The 13092-nt window shown below is 42.7% G+C and overlaps 1 pseudogene; it reads right to left on the bottom strand.

Annotated features, from left to right (window-relative positions):
* Positions 1-346: 346 nt before the first annotated feature.
* Positions 347-446, bottom strand: LOC130343128 (U2 spliceosomal RNA; annotated as a pseudogene).
* Between the last annotated feature and the right edge of the window lie 12646 nt (positions 447-13092).

Raw genomic sequence — 13092 nt, 5'->3', positions numbered from 1 at the left:
CACAGTGAGACAAAAATAAATAAATAAGTGAATGTGTGCAGATATACTGCCCGGACATCCGGCCGGATCTATAAAAATTTCTCTGATCCTAGCCAGAAGGCCGGGAATAAAGAGGTGAGTGCCACAAGGTGAAGAGATTATGGTGCCCGTGCTTCAACTCAGTGAGTCCATCCTCCCAGTGAGTTTCGGCACCTCGGGGTCACCACTCCCCGAGGCACAAAGTACCTCGGCTCTAGACCCTCTCAGCCTCATGGCGAGACCCGGAGGGAACAGGTCACATCGGGGCAGCCGTCGAGCTGATTCCTCAGAACCAGCCCCGAAAAGCCCTGGTACACCTGCACCCTCCATGCAGCACCCATCCCCACACCGGCGTAGTGTACCACCGGCATGAAAACTGATAAGAACAGATACTACACTTGATCTTAGCCAAAAGGCCGAGAAGCGATTCGCGAAAAAAATTTGCTATTGAAATATTCGCGCTCAACACTAATGGTGGTTAGGGGGCCATTGAGATAACATTAGGTGTAGATAAAGCTAAGACACTGAGGATTGAGGAGATCAAAGTAAACAGGTTTTATTATTGAACAGTTCCCTCTTATCCATAACGATGAAGGTACAAACTATTTGACACAGTTTTTCCAATTGAAGTTGTTACAGTGGTTAGCCCAGGAAGCATGTTGTGCTGAGTTTTATGCTGGTCTCTGTGTTTTCTCTTCCCTGAAGGACACTGGGGGGGATGTATCAAGACCTGTGCTGAGGAAAAGTTAACCAGTTGCCCATAGCAACCAATCAGATCACTTCTTGTATTTTTTAGAGGCCTTTTCAGAAATGAAAGAAGTGATCTGATTGGTTGTTATGGACAACTGGTCGACTTTCCCTTTGCACAATTTTTGATGAATTTCCCCCACTGTTTCCCCCGCAATGGTTGGCTCCCAGTAGGTGTCTTGTATAGAAATGTAGTACTAACAATGGCTAAGCTGCAGTTTCTTATCACATAATGTAGGTCTAAACACAGACAGATGTGGCAGCCATGTGTGCAACTTCTGCCCACAAGCTAACACTGATATTGGTTCTTTATCTCAAAAGCTTAAAAAAAAAAAATCTATCTCTCTACTTAGGACGGAAGAAACCGAGAGGATCCCAGTGAACTGTGAAAGGCAGCAATGAATAAAGTCAGAGTCCAAATCTGACTTTATTCATACTCAACTTTAGACTCCACTCATTAGACTAACTCCTATTTCTTATAGAACAATCTGTAATGATAAACTACAGAATAAGACTATGTAAAATATAGAGCTATCTATAACTAATATCAGTAGATGGCAATGTACAATTTACTGTGTAATTTGCTTCTCTTACCTTCCCGCACCACTTTGTCCCTTTTTCATGCACGGAACCAACATCTAGAAGTGCTGTAGTGCAAGTCCTTTTATTTTACTGTGGTCTTTCCTAACATTCCATGGGACCAGAGACAATATGTAATAAATCACATCATCCACATGTGGCTCTGTGAGTGGATAGCAGGGTAGAAGAGGAAAATGTCACCCAGTACCTAAAACAACAGGACGCAGCACAAAAAGGCAATAATAATACAATCAAACCAGAGGTGAAGACGATAGAATAGTAAAGCCACCAGGAGACAAGATACAGTTTCTGGGATAGTAAATAATATTTATTATGTGAATTTTTTAAATACATTCCTTAAGTAGATTACTGCAGACATCCAACGCCTAACTATTGCCACCTATAGAAATTAAGGGGACTCTTCCATTTCTAATAGGAACTAATCTACTAGTTCTAACATCTTTTAATATTTAATCGTAAATGTCCCAAAATAATGGTTTGGATACTGAATTTGGAAAATATTCAAAGGGGATGTACAAATTATGGGTTCACTTTTGCTTGGACACATACTTAATAGATGGAAAAACAAGTCTACAACGTTTTTGGATTCTATCTGAAGAATGTACAAACCAAGCAATAAGATATTGTTGTCATCGTGGGTGGCTTAATGATTGTTTCATAGGACTCTGATATCTGATGCTTTAAAGTGGGTTTTACATGGACTACAGTGTGAATGCGGTTCAACTAACACAGATCCAAGGAACTGTGGTTAGTAGAGCAAAGTGTATGGATGCCATAGAATTTGAGAATGTGGTTTATAAGGGTGTAGTAATATTTTGTTTGTGGTTTAACTGGTGCATCCACGTTAGCATATCTTTAGTATTTACAGAGTCAGTGTTATCCTAAATTGATATTTCAGGCATCCCAGAAAATATAATCTACAACAATATGCTCCTCTGCATTACTAGATGAAATAACAGAGTTGTGGTTTGTAATAAAATAACACCTCATGGAATAGTGGCATCTGTAAATAATATCAATGAAAGAAATATTAGATAACAATTGTTTTATTTGTAATTTTAAACAAGCACAACATGTTTGCTGAATAAGGATAAATTATTACCGCTAAAGACAGTGGCAGATTTTAATGTAGGCGGTTTGCTCATATTCCCTGTGGTGTCTGATCCAGGAATTCAGGGCTACTTGCCCCATATTCCTGGTCCAGCACTTTCTAATCTAATCTACAAGCAGCTTTAGGCCTGTGGGCTAGAAGTGAGCTGCAGTAGCCAGGGATTATGCATACTAGAGCAGGCAGCAGGGTGGCATCATCACGCACGCTGCTAACACTGGGCAGGATGTAGCTGGAAGAAGTCCTAGCCTCTGGACCAGATGAAGAAAAAAGGAAAAGGAAAGACAACAGTGCAGACGTCACCTGTGAGTTACTGATATCATTGTGTATTCTACCTTATTATGTCCCATCACTGTTGTAGTCAATTGTAAGTTCTGTAGTAATGATAGGTAAACTATACCTCATTCTGTGGCCCCCCCAGCTGTTAAAAAAAACTACAACTTCCGTGAGGCTTTTCAGGCATGATGGAAGTTGTTCCTTTGTAACAGCTGAACAAACACTTGAACAAAGATGATCAAGTGCATAATGTAAAATGCCTAGGGCTTTTTCTTGGCCCAGTCCTGCCATGGTGATGATGACAACACAGAGACTATATTGCCTATGGATGAGGCCTGGCTACTAAACAGGGGTTGGGAGCTGCAACAACAACGACAAGGTTTTGTTGGCATTGTGGGGAGTTTTTATTGTTCCACATGGCCTTTTAATGTTGTTCTAAGTGGTTACATAGAACCATTGTTCCTAAACTTATCATACTGTACACTACAACTCAACCATACCCCTTTTCTGGAAGGCTTTTTTCTAGAGCCTACAAGTGCAGCAGATCCATACCCAGAGCCTCCCAGCTAATTACAATGGCTGGGGGATACCATGTACTGTATATCTGAAATGCGGCCGGCTATTAGCACCTTAAAGGTGTATGGGAACTAAACCTATAGCCCATCCTTTCCCTCTCATCAACCTATTTAATTGTCTATTGACTATTTAAATTAATTCTATTTAATTTAATATGATTTACTGGAAAAAAAAAGAGCTGTTTTCCCTTTTATACTTGACACTTACATGCAGGGTGTGAGGAAAATGCATCATTCAGCAATCCACTATATCTCTGTCTAAGTCCCTTTCTGAAAGTCCAGAACAGGATGGTGGGGCTGCCCTCAGTGAGGGAGGTAATGTCAGTTAAAGGAGAGCTTTAATGGCTGCCAGGAAATGTAGTAATCATGCTGAAGAGGAGGGAAGGGTGGCAAACAAAATCAATCAGCCAGAGAAGACAACAGGGGCCACAGGAGCCATGCAGTTAAGTGCTACAGGGGTGCTACATGGCCGTAAATGTTGGCACCCCTGAAATTTTTCTAGAAAATGAAGTGTTTCTCATAGAAAAGGATTGCAGTAACACATGTTTAGCTATACACATGTTTATTACCTTTGTGTGTATTGGAACTAAACAAAAAAAATGAGGAAAAAAAGCAAATTGGACATAATGTCACACCAAACTCCAAAAATGTGCTGGACAAAATTATTGGCACCCTTTCAAAATTGTGGAAAAATAAGATTGTTTCAAGCATGTGATGCTCCTTAAAACTCACCTGGGGCAAGTAACAGGTGTGGGCAATATAAAAATCACACCTGAAAGCAGATAAAAAGGAGAGAAGTCACTTAGTCTTGGCATTGTGTGTCTGTGTGTGACACACTAAGCATGGACAACAGAAAGAGAAGTGAACTGACTGAAGACTTGAGAACCAAAATTGTGGAAAAATATCAATAATCTCAAGGTTACAAGTCCATCTCCAGAGATCTAGATTTGCCTTTGTCCACAGTGCACAACATTATCAAGAGGTTTGCAACCCATGGCACTGTAGCTAATCTCCCTGGGCGTGGACGGAAGAGAAAAATTTATGAAAGGTGTCAATGCAGGATAGTCCGGATGGTGGATAAGCAGCCCCAAACAAGTTCCAAAGATATTCAAGCTGTCCTGCAGGCTCAGGGAGCATCAGTGTCAGTGCGAACTATCCGTTGACATTTAAATTAAATGAAACACTATGGCAGGAGACCGAGGAGGACCCCACTGCTGACACAGAGGCATAAAAAAACAAGACTACATTTTGCAAAAACCTGGGGTTCAGGTGTAGGTATGGTTTGGCACCCTTTATTGCATATTTCTGGCAGGTATCACTCTTGTACCCTACCAGCTACTGTGGCATTTACTCCTTATACTTGCATATTTTGATGTATTTGTGTCCTACCATTGTCCTATATCTTTGTATGTCCACCAGTGCCTATCTACTCTTTGTTCCAATTTTAATATCTATTTTTTATCACTAAATTGTATTAATAAAGTTGATTTTGTACATTCTATTACTTTTCTGTTTATTGTTTGGTATGGTTCTCTTTTTGGTGTCATTATTACAATTACATACCTTTACCTACTATATATGTAGGGTTATATATACCTTTGGTGACAAAGGAAGAGTGGTTCAACATTCCGGCATAGAGGTGTAGAAGCTCATGGACGGTTATATGAAGTGACTGATTTCAGTTATTTTCCCAAAGGGTGTGCAACCAAATATTAAGTTAAGGGTGCCAATAATTTTGTCCAGCTCATTTTTGGAGTTTTAACCTTATATTATGTCCAATCTGCTTTTTTTTCTTCCTTTTTTGGTTTAGTTCCAAATTCCAATACACACAAAGGGAATAAACATGTTCTTACGCCGAGCGCTCCGGGTCCCCGTTCCTCGCCGGAGCGCTCGCAGTGTTTATCTGCTCGCAGCGCCCCGGTCGGACCCGCTGACCGGGAGCGCTGCGATAGTGTCCCTAGCAGGGATGCGATCCGCGATGCGGGACGCGCCCGCTCGCGGTTCGCATCCCAGCCTGCTTACCAGACCCGTTCCCCGTCTGTTCAGTCCCGGCGCGTGCGGCCCCGCTCCCTAGGGCGCGCGCGCCGGCTCTCTGCGATTTAAAGGGCCAGTGCGCCGCTGATTGGCGCCTGGCCCGAATTAGTGAATTCACCTGTGCACTGTCTATATCACCTCACTTCCCCTTCCCTGTATTGCCGGATCTTGTTGCCATTGTGCCAGTGAAAGCGTTCCTTGTATGTCCCAAGCCAGTGTTCCAGACCTCCTGCCGTTGCCCCTAACTACGATCCTTGCTGCCTGCCCTGACCTTCTGCTACGTCCGACCTTGCTCTTGCCTAATCCCTTGTACCGCGCCTATCTCAGCAGTCAGTCGGGGTTGAGTTGCTATCGGGTGGAACGACCTGGGGGTTACCTGCCGCAGCAAGTCCATCCCGCTTTGCGGCGGGCTCTGGTGAATACCAGTAACCCCTTAGACTCCGTTCCCCTGGTACGGCCCACGTCATCACCCCACTGACACAGAGGATCCACCACCAGTATCCTCACAGTATCCGGATCCTGACACATGTGTATAGCAAAACATGTGTTAATTCAAAAATTCAGGGGTGCAAACATTTACGGCCATGACTGTATATAAACATATATATATATATATATATATATATATATATATACCCAGAGCATTTAACTGAGTACCAATGGGTGCCAATCAGCTTCTATTAATAGATAGAGCATTTCTGTGACAGGTTCTACCAAAAGGCCGCACATTTCATAGATCAATACTGTGCATAGGTACTGTATTGAACTGTATGAGCCATTTAATGGGTGCTCATACAAGTCTCCTATGAGGACTAATAAAGTGTAAAAAAAAAAAAAGATAAACTATAGTGTGTACACCTATATAAAGTACACTTCCAAAATCTAATTTCAAATCCAACCCCCCCTCCTTTTGGTTAAACAAGAAAAGAATAAACATATTTGGTATCGCAACGTGCAGAAATGTCTGAACTATTAAAATATAACATATAAAAAATACACTGTTAATAGCGTAAAGGTAAAAAATGACAAACACCAGAATTGCATTTTTCTGACCACATCATATCCCAGACAAAAAATGTAATAAAAAGTTATCAAAAGGTCCAATTAATACCAAAAGAGTGCCAATAAATAACTACAGAACATAAAATAGCTTTCAAACAGCCCAGTATATGGAAAATAAAAAAGTTATGGGAATCAGACTATGACAATTAAAAAAAAGGATTCTAGATTTTATTCTAGATTTGAAGATTAGAATTTAAAAAAATTAGTAAAACATGATAGAAATTATACAAATTTGGTATTGTTGTAATCTTATTGAGGGGCATTTACTAATCTTTTACTATGTAGTCTGGTTTTTACCCTGTTTTTTTCTACTTCATTTTTGACTATGTGCGACAAATTTACTAAATCGTTGCACGGTGTTAATAAATTTGCACACATAGGCAAAAGTGGGAAATTTACTTCATGTAGTAGAAAAAATAGTCTGTTGTTTTTTCCTGCTGTCTGAATAGGTTTGGCTGCTGGTTTCCTTCTGGATCTTTTGTTTTTGAGGGTTTTTTTTAGCTTTTTCACCACATCTAAATAATTCAATAACTACAGTGGTCCCTCAAGTTACAATATTAATTGGTTCCAGGACAACCATTGTAAGTTGAAACCATTGTATGTTGAGACCATAACTCTATGGAAACGTGGTAATTGGTTCTAAAGGCACCAAAATGTCATCCAAAATAGGAAAAAGTGACAAAGAAAAATAAGTAGATAACTAATATAAAGCAAATCCCTACATATAAAAGTAATAAAGATCTGCTGAGAGCTGTAAATCACTGTCTATGTCAGTGTTTCCCAAGCAGGGAGCCTCCAGCTGTTGCAAAACTATAACTCCCAGCATGCCTGGACAGCCAAAGGCTGTCCGGGCATGCTGGGAGTTGTAGTTTTGCAAAAGATGGGGCCACCCTTCTTGGGAAACACTGGTCTATGTAGAGGACAGGAGCGTCTTCAGGGTTCCTGTACGTACAGGCAATGTCCCAAACAAGTAATGGAGTCGCCCTCACCTGGTGTCCAAAAGAGCAGCTAACCCTGATACAGGTAAAGTGTACAGAACATGTAATACCAGACACCAGTCAGTGCATACACTTCAGTAATACAGGGGTTTTACCAGTGAATGCCCATTCTGATTGGTCAGATCTTCCAGCCATTGACACGTTTCACAGATCTGGACTGCCTGCAGCATTGTATGTTGAGTCTGGTTTCAACTTACGATGGTCCAGAAAAGACCATTGTATGTTGAAACTATTGTATGTTGAGGCCATTGTAAGTTGAGGGATCACTGTAAATTGTAGTCATGGCTCAGAAGTGGTAAACGGCGTTTAGTGTGTGTGTGTGTGTGTGTGTTTATTACATTTTTTTAACACAGTTTTTTTCTCCCTAAATGTACTTACATTATTTTTTTTTGGTTACTTCTACAGATCTGTGTATCCTGTGGACTCCTTCGGATTCGGTGGACTACTTCGACGACCAGCGTTTTTCTTTGCTTGATGTTAATAAAATGGTTAACGAGGGCTTGTGGGGGAGTGTTTTTTTGTAATAAATTTTTTTTTAAACCTGTTGTGTTTTTTTTTATTTTACTTTACTAGACAGGCTTAGTAGTGGAAGATGTCTTATAGACTGAGTCCATTGCTAAGCCGGGCTTAGCGTTAGCCACAAAAACAGCTAGCGCTAACCCCCAATTATTACCCTGGTACCCAACACCACAGGGGTGTCGGGAAGAGCCGGTACCAACAGGCCTGGAGCGTCAAAAATGGCGCTCCTGGGCCTAGGCGGTAACAGGTTGGCGTTATTTAGGTTGGGGAGGGCCAGTAACAATGGTCCTCGCCCACCCTGGTAACGTCAGGCTGTTACTGTTTGGTTGGTATTTGGCTGAGAATAAAAATAGGGGGACCCTATGCGTTTTTTTAATATATTTAATTATTTATTTTAAAAAAAACGCAAAGGGTCCCCCCTATTTTCATTCTCAGCCAAATACCAACCAAACAGTAACAGCCTGACCATTGTTACTGGCCCTCCCCAGCCTAAATAACGCCAGCCTGTTACCGCCTAGGCCCAGGAGCGCCATTTTTGACGCTCCAGGCCTGTTGGAACCTGCTCTTCCCGGCACCCCTGTGGCGTTGGGTACCGGGGTAATAATAGGGGGTTAGCGCTAGCTGTTTTTGTGGCTAACGCTAAGCCCAGGTTAGTAATGGACTCTGTCTATAAGACAGCTTCCACTACTAAGCCTGTCTAGTAAAGTAAGAAAAAAACACAACAGGTTTTAAAAATTTTTATTACAAAAAACACTCCCCCACAAGCCCTCGTTAACCATTTTATTAAAATCAAACAAAGAAAAACGCTGGTCATCGAAGTAGTCCACCGAATCCGAAGGAGTCCACAGGATACACGGATCTGAAATGAGAAGAAAACAAAAAAAATGGGTTAGTACATTTATTATCACCTGCTCACACATCTCCCGCCCCGCACGACTACAACTGCCAGCATGCCCTTACAGTAAGGACATGCTGGGAGTTGTAGTTGTGTGGTGCAGGAGATGTGTGGGCAAGTGACAAGCTTGTCCCCTGCCCCCAGCTGCAGGACTGCAACTCCCAGCATGCCCTTACAGTAAGGTGGGGCGGAGGCCGGGCACAGTGTTTCCCAACCTGGGACTTGTAGTTTTGCAACATCTGGAGGCACCCTGGTTGGGAAACACTGTTTTAGGCCAGTGTTTCCCAACCAGGGTGCCTCCAGATGTTGCAAAACTACAAGTCCCAGCATGCCTGGACAGTTAAAGGCTGTCTAGGCATGCTGGGAGTTGTAGTCTTGCAACATCTGGAGGCAACCTGGTTGGGAAACACTGGCCTAAAACAGTGTTTCCCAACCAAGGTGCCTCCAGATGTTGCAAAACTACAAGTCCCAGCATGCCTGGACACTCAAAGGCTGTCTAGGCATGCTGGGAGTTGTAGTCTTGCAACATCTGGAGGCAACCTGGTTGGGAAACACTGGCCTATAACAGTGTTTCCCAACCAAGGTGCCTCCAGATGTTGCAAAACTACAAGTCCCAGCATGCCTGGACAGTCAAAGGCTGTCTAGGCATGCTGGGAGTTGTAGTCTTGCAACATCTGGAGGCACCCTGGTTGGGAAGCTTGGGCAACTTACCGGCTTCCGTAGGATCCAGCGCTGCACGACACTGCCGCGCGACACTGCCGCGCGACGATCTCCGACAGCGGAGATCGTCGCTGGAGCCTCGGAAGGGTAAGTGAACGTTTTCGCCGGTCCCCTTCAGCTGTTTAGTTTTGCAACAGCTGGAGGACTACAGTTTACAGACCACACACCAGTGGTCTGCAAACTGTGGCCCTCCAGCTGTTGCAAAACTACAACACCCAGCATGCCCTGACAGCCAAAGCCTTTGGCTCTCAGGGCAGGAGCCCGGGCTGACATTACAGTGCAGCCGCCCGGGCTCCTCATACGGCCTCCCCGCTACCCCCCTTGTCTCCCGGCCGGGCTCCTCATATGGCCTCCCCGCTAACCCCCCCCCCCTTGTCTCCCGCCCGGGCTCCTCATACGGCCTCCCCGCTACCCCCCCCCCCCTTGTCTCCCGCGCCGCTCAGCTCCTGCTGCTACAAGACTACAACTCCCAGCGTGTCCTCACTGTAAGGGCATGCTGGGACTTGTAGTCTTGCAACAGCAGACAGATGGAAGTTGTGTGGCGCTGGCAGGTGAGTGGGGGGGGGATATAAATCACTGTAGTGTCCCGGTAGCGCAGTGAGGGTAGCGGGGAGAAAGTATGCCGGAGCCCGGGCGGCAGTAGCTTTTCCTGCTCCATGTTGGAGCTGGAGTAAATTTAGTCAATTTTTACGGCCGTTGCGACAGTTTATTGCGCAATTGCGACTGTCTCAGTTAATAAATTCCTGACCACTGCAAGTAAAAACTGAAAACTTGCGTAAATTAAGCGGGAAAAAAAAAGTTGACTTTATAGTTCTTGCTAGGGAAAGTCGCACAATTTATAGGGTAGGCGCAATTGCGACAATTTTGCGCCAAAAATAGTCAGAAAAAAAATGACTAAACCCCTTAGTAAATGCCCCTCATTGACCATAAGAATCAAGATAACATATCCATTTTACTGCACAGTAAATTGTGTAAAAAAGAAGTCCACATTTTCAAAATTGCTTTTTTTTTTTAGGTTTCAGAGTATATATTATGGAAAAATTAAGGAATTCATTAGAAAGAACAATTGGTCCCACACAAAAAAATTATCATATGGGTGTGTACAGTAAAAAAATTTATAAATAAAAGGGGGATATTTATCAAACCCTGTGCAAAGGAAAAGTTGCACAGTTGCCCATAGCAACCAATCAGATTGCTGCTTTCATTTTGCAGAGGTCTTGTTAAAAATTTAAGAAGTGAGCTGATTGGTTGCTATGGGCAACTAGGCAACTTTTCCTCTGGATAGGTTTTGATAAATCTCCCCTAAAAGAGTTAGAGGGGTATTCTAGTGTTTTTTTTTTTTTTTTTTTTTTTTTTTATTTGACTATGCTACAGGGGCTGTAAAGTTAGTGTAGTTCATCTTACAGTGTCAGTACCTGTGTGCGACGGTGGTCTCGCAATTCTTATGTGATTTTTACCCAATTTTTTTTTTAACAGCATACAAAATGGCTCAGGTCTCGGGTCTTCCCAGGTTGCAGTGCGTCAAGACGTGACAGCACTAGTCAGGTGTGCAAAGGGATCCTGTCTGCTTCAATAGTTAGAGCGACCGCTGGGTGGGAGAGAGATAATTTTGCAACAGCTGTAGACACCCTGGTTAGAAAACACTGGTCTTTTGAATGGATGCAGCTCATTTCTGCTGCAATGGGGAGGAAGGCTGATGTGTGGGAGGGAGGAATGTAACTTCAAACTTACAAACATGAAACTATGGGATGTGTAGTTTAACCCCTTAAGGACTGAGCCCTTTTTCACCTTAAGGACAGAGCCTTTTTTGCAATTCTGACCACTGTCACTTTATGCATTAATAACTCTGGGATATTTTTACCGTTTATTCTGATTCCGAGATTGTTTTTTCGTGACATATTCAACTTTAACATGAAAAATCCCAAAATTTCATGAAAATCTTGGAAATGTTGCATTTTTCTGATTTTGAAGCTCCCTGCTTGTAATGAAAAAGGAAATTCCAAATAAATTATATATTGATTCACATATACAATATGTCTACTTTATGTTGGCATCATAAAGTTGCCAGATTTTTACTTTTGGAAGAAATCAGAGGGCTTCAAAGTTCAGCTGCAATTTTCCAATTTTTCAAGGACCAGTTCAGTTTTGAAGTGGATTTCAGGGGCTTTCATGTTAGAAATACCCCATAATTACCTCATTATAAAAACTGCACCCCTCAAAGTATTTAAAATGACATTCAGAAAGTTTGTTAACCCTTTAGGTGTTTCACAGGAATAGCAGCAAAGTGAAGGAGAAAATTCACTTTCAATCCAAACTGTAGCCCTCCAGCTGTTGCAAAACTACAAATCCCAGCATGCCCAAACAGCAACAGCTGTCTGGGCATGCTGGGAGTTGTAGTTTTACAACATCTGGGGGGCTACAGTTTAGAGACCACTGTACAGTGGTCTCACACTGTAGCCCTCAAGATGTTGCTAGGCAACTCACAGGCTTCGGTAGTCTGTAGCAGGGAGCCAGCCGCATGTCATCGCCACCCGCCAATCGCCACCCGCTGCCGCCGCCGATGTTGAGTGACCTCTGGCGCCGGTCACTGTCAGTTCCCCCGTCCTGCTCGGACTGCTGTGGGTGGGCAGAACGGGGGAACCAAACTTTAACCCCCCCCCCCCCAAATCTGCTATTGGTCGGTTGCTTCTGACCAACCAATAGCAGGGATAGGAGGGGTGGCACCCCTGCCACCTCACTCCTATCCCTTCAGGGGGATCGAGAAGAAGAACATAGATTGTTTAAAAAAAATTTTTTCACATATGTACAGTTATAAAATACTTGTATGAGCGGTATATAATATGGATACTGGAGGCGCTGTGCGCGTGGATGCGCATAGCTACCGCATCCACACATTATTAATACTATTCTTTTAATTTATTTTGATTGAATTGTGTTATATATTGAAATGCAATTTTGTATACTTTATATTTCAGATGACATGTATATCTCTTGCATATAAAAACTTTTAATGTATTTTCTAATATTATGTATTTTTTAATATATATATTGATTTGGTTGTATTTTTATTAATTGTCAAAAGAATCCAGGGAAGGGTTAATCCCTCCCTGTATATTAGACTACCCCCTACTCTGTTTTGTCACGCCTGATGAAGTCGTGCAAGCGTGGTGAAACGCGTTGCATTATTTTAAATAAATTCTTCTCTTACCTACTTGATGTGTCTACTCCTGGTCAGCGCCGATGAAACCCACTACTCCTGGGAGTTCTCTCCTGATATCGTTCTAGAGGGTTAAAGGAATTTTACTGTATTTTGTTTTAAGCTAGCCCCTTTTGTGGGTAGTCATATTTCTTTCTTCATTTCATAGTACAGTAGCAAATAATCTAGCTGTAGCTTGTAGCCTTCAGCGTGTGATGGGTGTGTTTTACAAGGATCCCCTGTGGTCTGCATATTTACATTTCAGGCTCATGAAAAGAGAGAGTTTATCTTTGTAACTGTCGTCACCCTGGTCTCCCATTGCTGCACATTTTCAAGTCCATCTG

Source organism: Hyla sarda, chromosome 1 (assembly GCF_029499605.1).
Source record: "Hyla sarda isolate aHylSar1 chromosome 1, aHylSar1.hap1, whole genome shotgun sequence".
NCBI classification, from domain to species: domain Eukaryota; kingdom Metazoa; phylum Chordata; class Amphibia; order Anura; family Hylidae; genus Hyla; species Hyla sarda.
Note: the sequence above shows the minus strand (reverse complement) of the source record. Positions and strands in the feature narration are given on the sequence as shown.